At 40.5% G+C, this 12,956-nt stretch overlaps 1 protein-coding gene across 18 annotated transcripts in view; it reads right to left on the bottom strand.

The window, feature by feature from the left end:
• Positions 1–12,956, bottom strand: part of DNTT (DNA nucleotidylexotransferase) — a 358,214-nt gene that overhangs the window by 272,086 nt on the left and 73,172 nt on the right. The window lies entirely within an intron of this gene.

The raw sequence follows: 12,956 nt of genomic DNA, 5'->3' as shown, positions 1-12,956 counted from the left end.
AAAATATATCAGTTTTATTCCTTAAAAAAATCATAACTCCTGTATGCCTCTGCCTAACCTCAGTAAAATGGGCATAATAGTACTTGCGAATTTAAAATGACATCCATAACACTCATTCTAACTGAAAGATAAGCAAAAGAGATAGTATTAAGAATTCTTCAGAATATGCCTTGTACTAAGATCGGAGGAAAAAATAAAAACAAAAAGCAAAAAAAAAACAAGCCAAAACCTCCACATCTTTTCAAAATGTGGGCATCACACAATTATCCTGAGTAAAATTGCCAGTAGAACCTTTTGTTCTTTAATATTAAACAAGAGCAATGAAATACTATTCTTACATATGTAGATATTGACAATTTTCCTTCCTAAAAGTTTAAATTAGAAAAAGTGCATCAAAATCTCATGCAAGTGGCTAGAACACTGAACTATTGTTATAAACTAATTTTAATGCCTTCAACCCTGATTCAGCAAAGCACTTACTCACATGTTTAATAATAGATCTACAAAGGGATTTCCCTTCTCTATGCTTAACTGTCTGAAGAAGTCTTTGGTGTATAAAGTATTTGTGCTAAAGCTCAGTTTGTGCTAAAAATTCTGAATTTAATCTCTTACTCTCAAGGTTTAGTAATTTTATACGGTTGTTAAGTACTCCCCCTGCTGGTTTGTTATAGCATAGCATTGTATTTTATCTGTCTTTACATGGAAGGCAGACCATGTCCTTCATGCACTGTACACATTTTGCTGCAGTTAATGTGGGTTTATACCACTGTAACCAAGATTAGCATATTGCCCATAATATATACTTTTGATTGAAGACATTTAAAGCTGCCATATAATTACTTCTTGGCTTCCTTCAAGATCAATGGATGAAAGCCAATATAAAACAGCAGGGTATTATTAATATTAGTAATGTAAAATTATTACTTATGATCAGCATTTAAATACCAGTGACATACTGTATATATTTCTAAATAAAAAAGAGGAAAAATATAATTAAAGCAAAATGGCTAAGGTTTTTAGTCTAGACTATCACAACATTTATCTGCTGCTATGGCTTTGCCTCTGAAGTAAATTCTACTTAACCTCTGTCTGCAAAAGTGTTATGAAATAAAATATCACTAAAAACATGCATATTTGCATAAGTCACTACAATCTTTGCTATGCAATGCAGAGAGGTTCTATAGTGCTCAGAAGATTAAAAACAAGTGTTTGTAAGTGATTATGTAGGCACTAAATATGCAAAAGACCTGCTCCAAGAATCAGAAATATCCAACACCTTCTCCCTATGCCAAATAGTCTATTCAAACAATAGCATAACTAAGGGATGGTAAATGGGGCGTGAATTTCAGGCACCAACTTGAGAAAGGGTGCAAAAACGGCAGCCGTGATGACAACACTTGTGCTACTGTGCTGAACTTCACAGCTACATCTCTGTTTTTATAAACTGTTATTCTGAAGGGGAGATTTTCATATATCCTTTTATGTGTGGCCTTACTAAATATTCTTCAGTTCTGCACAGCATAGATTTGGGTCGAATTAAAAGTCTCAACATATTTCAACATAAAGAGCACGTTCATCCAGGCATTGAAGAGCAGATCATCCCCTCTCAAAATGCAGAGGGAATCATCAGGTGTTGAAATCAAATGCTGGTATCTATCCTAATTATAGGTAAAGCTGTTAAAAACACCACATTCTATCACATCATTAGGAGGTTTAATCTATCAGAAGAAAGAAGAAAATGGCACCTTTGTCTCAGATAGTACCAAACAACAATGGAATGGATGGTTACTATCACACACAGAGACTGCTTGCAGATGTGGAAAAAAAAACAAAAAACAGCGCTTTAAACTGATCACGTTCCGATGCCGAGCCCAGTGCATGCCCAGAAGAGGCAGTGCATTAGTTGCAACCAGCTTTCCCAACGTCTGTATCGATTGGGCGCTTTAGTGGGGGGAATTTGGCACTTTTATCTAATAGTTCAGTGACAGACTGTCTGCCAAACAGGAAACCCAGGTTTAATTCCCAGATGCTTGTACAAATACAGGCACTAAATGTCCGGACCCAGTCTGGTCTTTGGAATGTCTCAGTGGCCTAAATGGGGGATGGAAGGCCTGAGCAGCCTTCCCTCCTCCAAAAAACAAAAGAAAAAACAAAAAACCTCCTGCCTAGGCATATGCATCAAAGGTCTGGGTGACGTGCATACACCATGATCCAGACAGATCGACAGCTGCTAAAATCTAACAGCTGATTGAATCAGCTATTAGATAAAAGTGCCAATATGCCCTGCTGAAGCTCCTGATCTATACAGATGCTACAGAGCTGGGTCAAAGTAATGCACTGCTGCTTCCGGTAAAGTGCGGTTTTCGGGGGGGTTCATGTCTGTCAGCACCCAGAGTTTCCAACTTTACTGCCCAGAGTGCATACAGGAAAGTAACACTGATATAATTTCACACTCTTTCTGCTCTGTCAATCCAGTCAAGTGTCCCAGGCCTATCGTAAAATGTTCAGAGTTTTGTTGTAGAGGAAACAGTCATTCTTCAGCAACTTATCTTAAAAGTCCTGTTGTGTCAAATTATGGCATTAAACATGAGCAGGCCTCACTTGGGTTCTTTCTGGCTGCAAATACAATTTGGTTTGATCTGCTTCCTGAATTCAAACTGGAGAGTAGTATGTCAGTAATGTTTTGCCACTAGATCCCTTTTTCTGATGGTATTTATCTTTGCTTAACTGCAGTGTCAGGAAATGAGCAGGCTTACCTATAAAGGATTTACAGCTTAGACACCTGACCAAAGAAACAAATGGGGTACTGATATATACAAACTTGCCATTTATTTTCAATGCATTTTTCTAAGAGCTTGAAGGTATCATTTTTAACCCTGCTATGAGATTCAGAGGGCAAAATTAGACTATGGAGATTAGCATCAGAGAAACTCAGTAATGCTCATGAAAAATGAAGGCCTCAGTGTAGAAACTCCTTATATGCAACTTGACAAATGGTCCCTATGACTATTTTTAATCTTTTCTAGAAATATTAGAGAAGATCTTTAAAGCCATTCTGTACATGCTCATTAGAAGAAAGATGCTGTTAGTGTTCTGGAGCTTGATCACCAGCTGATAATTAGTGAGTAATCTCTTCTTGGGAAGTTGTTTTAATTCTGCTTTGAATTTCCAAAACAAAGGATGCCCATAGACATGCGGAACGCCTGCTCCAAAACACTGTAATTACAGTACGTCAGAGCAGACTCAATTAATTGCACTTCAAAATGGCAGCAGTTCATTTAATGAGCTTTAGTTAAAGTGGCCCTGCTGCCATTTTGAAGCATGGGACACTGAATACATGAGAGGCTGCAGGTGCTTTAATTAGGGCAGCTCCCAAGAGCCGCTCGAATTAAAGTACCCCATCCCCAAAGCATGCAAAGACATTATTTGCAAATTAGTTTTATTCTGGGAAACAAACTTAAAACTAATTCTTCATGAAAGACAAAGAAGAATGTCTGCTTCTACAAGCAAAGTTATTACTGTCAGAACTTATCTCCATTTAAAAGACGTACATGAACACCCATGAATTAGACTCTCCACTTTTAAATTATTCTGCTGCTATGGTGTTATCCAGTTTCATTGAGAAATATTACATAAAAGATGTTTGCTTCTGTAATTTTCAAGGTGTAAAGGAAGAGGGGGGAAATAACCTGCACAGGTTGTAATGTGGCTGCTCTAAGAGTTCCAGCAAGTTCTATTGCACTGAATCTTTTATTGTAAAAAGTGCCCAGGACTGGAGATTTCTGATGATATCATAGAACTCATTGCAAGTGTTTACAAACATTTCACAGGCAAGGTCATTCTGTTAGTGCATGAAATCTTCCCCATATTAGAGCAGCAGTGTGAGCCAGTGACAGGCCATTGGCTTGAAGTTCTGTTCAGGACTGCCACGTCCTTGCTTTGTAATTTTAGACCAGACACTTTGCTTTTATATGACTGCCTTTCCTCCAACCATTTGTCTATTTACTGTATTTCATGGTGTGTAAGTCACGTTTTGAAGCCCAATTTTGGTGTCTTAAAAATCAAACCTGACTTATACACCATGCCACTTCAAGAAATCACCGTTGACAAACCGCTAGTTTAACAAATGCATGAGGTGTAGTTGCATTAACTGCACTAATTGCAGGAGGAGGAATCCCACTAAGTACCACAGGCATAGTCGCACTAATTACATCGCAGGAGGATCAGTCCCACTAATTACAGGAAGCACAGGTGCATTAATTACTGGCACTATTTTAGTGAAAACCAAACTTCATTACCAGTACTCATGATGCCGCTGAAATGAATGAAATATGATGCCAAATTCAAGACCAGGGTCGTCAACTTTGCTCTTGATACTAACAATAGTTCTACAGCCCATCAGTTTGGTGTAAATGAGAAACTGGTTCGTGACTGGCAGAAAAACATCAACAACATAAAGAAGATACCATCTAAGAAGTATGCAGACTGCAGAAACCAATGCATGTGACCAGAATTAGAAAGAGACCTCGCCAAATAGGTATACAATCAGAAGCAGTCTGGCAGAGTCGTAACAAGAAACATCATCCAACTGCAAGGCAAGATATGGGCTATGGAGAAAGGATTGAAAGACTACCAGCAACCTAACCTGGTGTATCCAGTTTATGAAAAGGAATTCTCTCTCTCTGCACCAGGGAACAAAGATATCACAGAGATTAGCAGCCAACCTCAAAGACAAGATAACCCAGTTACAGAGCTGTGTTGAACCTCTGAAAGAAAACGATTATGATCTCAGCCAAATTGGGAATATAGATGAAACACCCATGTGTTTCAATATACCAACAAACCGAACTGTGGAGGTCACTGGCTCTAATACTGTGCTGCTGAAGACTATGGGCCACGAGAAAACCAACTTGACTGTAATTCTTGCCTGCATGGCTGATAGGATAAACTAAAACCAATGGTCATCTTCAAAAGGAAAACATTCCCCAAGAAAAAAAATTCTCTGCTGGTGTTGTTGTTCACATTCACCTAGAAGGCTGGATGGGTGAGGAAGGCATTCACATTTGGATACAGCAAGTATGGAATATGTGCCCTGGCACACTGTTACAACTGAAGTCGATACTCGTGTCAGACATGTTTAGGGGTCACTTCTGCAGTGGTGTGCAAAAGAGTCTGTGACAAAGTAAAACAGACTTAGCAGTCATCCCCGGAGGGCTAACATCCATTGTTCAGCCACTGGATGTGTGCTTAAACAAACCATTTGAAGACCGCATTGTTACGTCTCAGCTCTGTGTTCTTGGGCAACCCTGGCACAGGATGCAGTCTGTCTGACTCACAAAGGACTCACCCCCCCCCTCCCCTCCTCTACATAAACGAAACTGATTAAGATGCAGTGAGAGACGCACCTAAAACTCTCCAGATAAGGGTGACGAGTGAACAACTGCCCTCGGTCTCATTTGCATCTGAGATGGAACCAAATGACCATTCATTTACATGAGAGATGGGAAACAGAAAGCCTGAAGCAGAAACTGCAGTGAATTCTGGGACCAGAGAAGCAGGAGAGCGCTGCATGATGGGGAATCTGTGCTTCCAATGTTAATCAACCCATGTTCACACACACCCAGCTCAGCATTTATCAGACCAGTTCTAATCTGGATTTGCTAAGGACTTTTCCCCCCCCAGACACACAGACACAGCTCTAAGTTTAATAGGCATCTCAGGCCGTACATTCCCTGGTCCCACTATGGGAGGCCTATTTAAACTTGATTGACTAAAACTCAGCTGCCGGGTTATGGAATGCTGAGGCAAGAGACCGAGTCAGAGGGGGTATGGGCAACATTTGAACAATGGTTAAGGGTTCATCACAGCATCCAGCCTGCTGGAGCCCTAATCCCAGGTGTTGTCGTATCTTTCCCAAGACGACTGGTGGGAGTCCTCTCCACAAAAGGTTATGAGCACCCCAACAATTGCTTTAAGTCTGTTAAAAAACTATAGTAAAATCTGGAAAAGTCATGCTAAGCTGAGGCTTGTGCACAACAAGTAAAAATCCAAAATCCTGATGCTGCAAGCTATCTATTGTTCCTGAAGAAACCATGAGATATCCCATCAGTATATCTGCCATCCATAGGAATCTCAAGCTGGCTCCCAAGTATTTGGGTTCTTAGATTCATAGATTCATAGATGTTAGGGTCGGAAGGGACCTCAATAGATCATCAAGTCCGACCCCCTGCATAAGCAGGAAAGAGTGCTGGGTCTAGATGACCCCAGCTAGATACTCGTCTAACCTCCTCTTGAAGACCCCCAGGGTAGGGGAGAGCACCACCTCCCTTGGGAGCCCGTTCCAGACCTTGGCCACTCGAACTGTGAAGAAGTTCTTCCTAATGTCCAGTCTAAATCTGCTCTCTGCTAGCTTGTGGCCATTGTTTCTTGTAACCCCCGGGGGCGCCTTGGTGAATAAATACTCACCAATTCCCTTCTGTGCCCCCGTGATGAACTTATAGGCAGCCACAAGGTCGCCTCTCAACCTTCTCTTGCGGAGGCTGAAACCATCTTAAGTGTTTCCTGATTATCAATCAGTTTCCTGAGATGGTCCAAACCAGATAACCCCTTGTCAATAGAAAAGACAATGATTTACACTACTGAGGGTGCTTTGAAGCAGCTGAACTGAGGGTATAAAAATCTGTAAGTGTGTGTGCTTAAAAAAAAAAAAAAGAAAGAAAAAGAAGAAGCAGGAGGAAAGAAGGAGAAGAAGAAAAAAGAAGAAAACTCCTGTGCTGACACCATCCCCTGTCGTTCTTGGGACACTGGAAGAACAGATCGTCTCTCTCTTCAAGGATTGTGCTACGGACTGTGCCTGTCAGCTTTGCAGCCTGGGTACCGTGGACTCGGTGAGATTCCCAGCGTTCTCTCTTCTTTCTAGGCATAAACTTCTGAACCTGACCTGTATTAGTTAAGCTTGAGCTAAGTTTCCCCAAATACTTAGTGAAACCAGAATATTATTGTCATTGTTTGTGTTTGTTTTTCTTTTGCATGTCTATTACTACTAGTACTATTATATATTTCATATGCTTAGCAATAAATAACTTTTATAGGCAAACTGGTAGTAATTGGGTATATTTTTCCTTCTCTGCTTCTCTTTCCTCCCGTGCTCTGCAGCAACGCTTCTTTTACCTATGCTAAAGATCCCTGTGAAGCCTAGATTATTGTGGGGTTTGCTCATCAAGAGGCCAAAGACTGGGACGTGCTGAGTTTGAAACACATAAGGGGATCAGCTTGTACAGGCTGATTGACCCAGTTTGACTCAGACGTGCCCTTATGAACTGAATGCTGGCCCATGAGGGTGTCAGCTGGACACCCAGCCGGATTCAGAGGGATTCTGTTTACCTGTGTGCTTGTGTTTGACTGCATTTTATTGTTGCTCTTATGAACTGATTCTTGGCATATGAGGGTGTCAGCCTGTCCATGCTGATCAGCCCGGCCAGGTCAGGCGTGTCACGTTAGTGTGTGTGTGTGTTTGTGTGTATGACTGATTTGGTGACTGGAGGAACCCAGTCCCATTGAGATTGAGTCCTGCAAAATAGCTCCACTGGGGGTGAGGGCTTGCAGAAGGGAGAAATACAACTCCGTATAGTAACACAAGCAGCACATTGACAGAATCACCAAGACCCTAGAAACTATCCCTAATAAATGAGCACACCCCAAAGTAATGGGCAAATTTGGTAACACGCATTTGCATCGAGTGGCAGACCTGGATGATGAGCAGTCAACTTTCATATACAAAAGCTGGGAATGTGTGAGCAGCCTCCTTAGCAACTGTGTGCCACTGGATTATTACAGTTTGGAGGGACATTAAACCAGAAAATCTTTCACATTCATTCAAAAAAATCTGGGATCAGTAATTCTATAGATGGTGAGGAGAATGATTTTCTGTGGTGTGACGAAGATCAAAGAGAGGAAGAAAACACCAAAACAACTGATGCCGAGAATCCAGATGATGATCAGATTTCCAACCATTCAGATTGGAAAGAACTGTCTGCGGCTGAGAGTTCGGATGATGACAGGGAATGAGTGTTTTTAAATTCTCAATTTTTACTAGTTTTCTTTAAATGCCTCAATTAAATGATGCATTTTTAACTGTTAGCATTATATGGGATTATTATTATTAAATGAGGGGTTTTTAAGTGTTAGTATTATGAGGAATTATTATTATTGAATGAGGAATTTTTTTAATGTTTTGTCACTGCAAACCGCAGTGCCTGGTACTAATTGCTGCTAACAATGGTATTCATGGCGGCAATTGTTCGATTGATCACTCCTGATCTGTGCTGATTGCTAATTGCATGTAACCCATGGTGACTGGTGCTGATTGTGCTAATCATGCCAATTACTGTTTGCTCTCAACTCCCAATAAAATGCGAGTCGACTTATACAGTGTGCCTATCTAATTCCTGACTTTTTGCATCCAAAAACTGGGGTCTACTTATATTTCGTATATCGTGAAATATGGTCAATTATGAATTCTTCAAGGCAGGGATCCTTAGTATGTGTTTATATAGTACCTAGCACAATGAGACCCTTCAGTCCTTTTGAAGCCCCTATGCAATATAGAAATATAAAAATAAACCTGAAACTCTCTGCATGGGATGCCTGAGCATTTATATTTATTATAATAATATGATTTAATAATTTCTCTAATGAACTGTTAAAATGAATTAATGGGATCCATCATGAGTTCTTTTTAGTTCATTAAAAAATTCAGCCCAAGAGCACCCTTGTGTTTTGCACTGCACCACATCATTCCACATCATCAGACTCCCAAGGCATTTTATAAAGATTACAAAGGCAAATGAATTAGCTGTTTAATGCTCAATAAGAATTTAAAACTACAGTTGTCTGAGAACCAGGATTTCTGTTTTGTGGGCCAGGCCATGTTCAGTGGGATGAACACCAAATTTCAAAATTTTCCATAAAGTAATTTAATTGTTTAAGATCAATCAAAACATTCAATTTTTGTAAAACTGAAATGACTCATCTTATAAAATCTAAAGTTTCTAAGTAAAAAGTAGTGTTATGCCCTACTTCTGTCCTTATAAAATGCTTCTTTCACATTTTTCATTCAATGAAATAGTAAAAAAAAAATCAACATATTTCAATGTTATTTTGATTTCAGCAAAATGACATTTTCTGATAAAAGTGTTTTTCCTGAACCTGTGATCCATATGCAAACATCCAGAAACACAATGTTCAGTGTATTCTACTGTGATAAATTCAGTCAGATCCTGCTACTTTTGTGAACCATCAAAATGATGAAAGGAAATTAAATCAAGTACAGGGTATGCCTGAATGCCATTGTATACCTGGGTCATTCAGATATGTAGATAACATTCATCTTCCAGAAAAGATGAAAAATATTAAAAATAAAAAAGTGTCAAAGTTACTTTTCTCTTTGATAGAAATTAGCATTTGACTCTAAAACACAAATAAAGAACAAATATGCCTCACAACTAAGGCGATTTAAATTTTCTTAGTTCAAAGCAAAAAGGTGTCCGTAATTCTCTCCATGATCTTTCTAATCACTTGGTTTAAACTTAGTTTTCACTAAAGAAGGATCTCCCTTGTGAGAACATGCACCCCCTAAAGTCTTTCAGAAAAAGGTGTGGAATAGATTGGTAATTCAGTGTCCAGAATGGGGCAGGCAAGCAGTGATAGATGATTTTGCCATCCTCTTGTTGCTATTTTGTTATGTACTCTCTAACCATTCAAGAAAACACAGTCCCCCCTCCTCCAAAAAACACTCGCAATTCAAGGCAGATAGACAAATTGACAGAAAAAAAGACAAAAGGAAAGCAAATAGAGAATTCTTCTAAAGATCACCAAGATTCATATCTGCCTTTTCTACAAGTAGCAAGGTAGAAGTAGGTCACATTAGCTCAGTGCTTCTCAAAGTATCTGATGTGGCGGACCAGCAATTTTTTTTCCAGTGGGCCAGGGACCGGTGCCTGGTTCAGCTGGTGGCAGCAACTGTGTGTAACAGCACTACACAAATGCATGACCAGCTGTTTCTTCCTCTTTCCTCACCTCGCACGACATGACATCACCTGGAGTGTTGGAACATATGAACTGTGGTGCTATGACATATCAATGTTATGCTTCTGAAAATATACTTCTTTCTTTCCTGGCAACTCACTGCAGACCAGCGAATATATTTCTTTCTTTCCTGGCAACTTGCTGCAGACCGGCAACCAGTGGCTCAGTCTGCGGACCACCATTTTGAGAAGCACTGCTTTAGAGGACATAAAAGTGTTACATTTTGTAGCACTCACTTCCAGCCAGCTGTTGTAGTGATATGTAAGTGAAAGATTAAAATTTAGAGACAGTCCCTTATAACGGATAGTGTTGCAAGTGTGGAAATTAGGAGGTGAACCTTAGGGAACAGAAAAATTGAAGGTTCTATTTTGTAGTCATTTTCCATGACTATTAATACAAGTATTGGTTTCTTTCTCATTCCACAACTTCTGTTGCCTCATGAATCCCCTAAAAGCATTATGGACACAGACAGAAGTGACAATTTTTGCCCAATCTAGCTACACAAAACAGTTTATAGCCTTGACCAAACACAAGTGCATGGCTCCAAACAGCTTAAAAATGGCTGATTGGGTAAAAATCTGAACATTTGTTGCATGAGGGTTCAGATGAAAATGTTTCAAAACATAGCATCATCTGTAACTTCTGTCTGCACTGCCTCCCAGCCTGTCACTGCTTTCAGAATGGGATGGGGGAAAGGGAGCAGAGGAAGTTTGGTCTGGGGTTTCTTTCAGCCCCCCACTGGAGGGTGGGGCAGATGTTTTTGAGCCTCCCCCCCCCCCCCGAGGTGCCACCCCACCCTGTAGAGCCATCTGGAGAACCACTAAAATAACCACCCCCTGTTCCTATCCCCTTCTCCTAATCTGAAGACAGACATTGCTAGGGGAAACCAGCTGCAGGCTTACAGCCAGCAGCTAGAATCCCCTCCCTCCTGGAACCAATAGTGAACTTCTGTTTGGTCAGGGGACTGTTGTAACTGAGAACGCTTCCTGCAAAACCTTCTGAGCTCCAGCGGGGAGCTGCGTTTCTGTCTGTGGCCTATATCTGTGATGCTACTCACCCTTCCCCATAGATCTCCAACCATCCTTGTCTTGAGGCTGTTTCAGGCCTACCCTCCCCTCAGGCTACTGACAGGAAGCTATCAGTGTTCATGGCATGGCTGATAGTAAATTTAAAGAATAGCCCCCAAGGGAAATGTAAAACCAAATGATCTCCCACTCTCCACCATTTTCTTCTCACTTACAGAAAGCTAACCACACAGCATTGTCTTCCCTGCTTTCAGAGCCAGTCACAGGAGCTAATCCCTCTCTTCAGTTTCTCTTCCTGAGCCATGCTTTTAGCCTGTGTAAGCAGCCTGTGACCATTTCTCACCTGGTTTTGCAACTTTGGAGGGACATCCTCTACATGAGGATAAGTAGGGAAATGGCCAATCCATCACAGAATAAGCTAGGCTTAACTCCCTGGAAAAGGGAATTTATGAAACACTTCTTCCCCATCCATAGGGCTTTACCCAAAGCCAAGGCAATCATCATCTTTTCCTCCACTTCTCTTTTCAGCTGGTCAGTTTCCAGGAGCAATTGGTGTCTTTTTTAAGCATTTCCTATATTCCTTGTTTGTGCAAGTACAATTTCTCCTTCTCATCCTCCCAGGAGTTCAATCTGAAATCCCAAGCTTAGTTACCCTCATTTAATTCCTCCAGATCTTTCAGAATTTGCAAACTTGCCTCTTCCAGAGCAACAAGTTTTCCCAGTATTTCTCAGGTAATGAGATTAAGTAGTTCATATTTATACCTCAGTACTGACCTGACTCTGAAGACAGAGGTACTGCTATGACTACAAGGTACTGCTTTGACTACATAGTCTCTGTGGTCACATAAGCCTTGGCCCAGTTCCTCTCAACAGATATGGTTCTCTTCTTCCTCAGTGGCCTCCTAGTCTCTTTTCCCATGATCTGCTTCTACAAGTGTTCTACTTACTCCTGTGTCACATTCTTTTACTATGCAGATTCCTCACTGTGCTTTTCGATCTTTAGCTTACTTCAAAGTACTGGTCAGGAGAAAACATTTTGCTCCTATTTCCAGTCCACTGTTTTGAGTAGTCCTACTCCCTTGCATACTGGACACATCCGTTTTGTTAAACCTGCTTCCACCTCTGATTATCCTGGCCCAGAATAAGCTGTGACTCAGTGAAAATTCCAAAAATGACATCTAGAGGGGATCCTACTCAGGAAGTGAAACAAGGAAGGTTTTTTGCTGACTGCTTTAATTGGTTATGTTGTCTATAAATTTTAATCTAAAGAACTGCTAAGCATGTTTTTGCTTTTCTTGGTCTTTCTTAATTAGAAAGAAACAGGACACCTTGTCAGTTAGTAGTTAGGCAAATTTTTACCTGGAAGTCTTCAAACCAGACTGGAGAGATAAGTGATATTGATTTGGTTGACCAGGGAACACTGTATCATTCCTTAAAACCTCTATACAACCTCTGATACAGTGCTAGCTGTTGTGCCTTTAAATAAAACAAAAGGCAGACATTATGGTAGATAGGCAAGAGAAGATTAACCCCTACAGGACTAAAGTTACATAGTCAATTATTTTATAATGGAAATAAAACTTCTGCAGTAAACTGTGTACTATGGACATCTCCATTTCATCTTATGGACAAATCAGTCGAGGTGGGTGTCCAGCCCTTTTAGCAGCCCTTGCTTTTGCTTCTGCCTGTTGTGTTCGGCATGGAGTGCTGTAATAAGAAACTGGAGAATTGATATGCCAACTGTGCCCAGAGTTAGGTCAAGTTACCAAGCAGTGAGAGTTAAATAGCCTACTGGTGTTGAAGCGATAGGGAACCGAAGGAGGGCAATAACAGATTATGTTCAAA

The sequence above is a fragment of the Alligator mississippiensis genome, chromosome 6 (assembly GCF_030867095.1).
Source record: "Alligator mississippiensis isolate rAllMis1 chromosome 6, rAllMis1, whole genome shotgun sequence".
NCBI classification, from domain to species: domain Eukaryota; kingdom Metazoa; phylum Chordata; order Crocodylia; family Alligatoridae; genus Alligator; species Alligator mississippiensis.
Note: the sequence above shows the minus strand (reverse complement) of the source record. Positions and strands in the feature narration are given on the sequence as shown.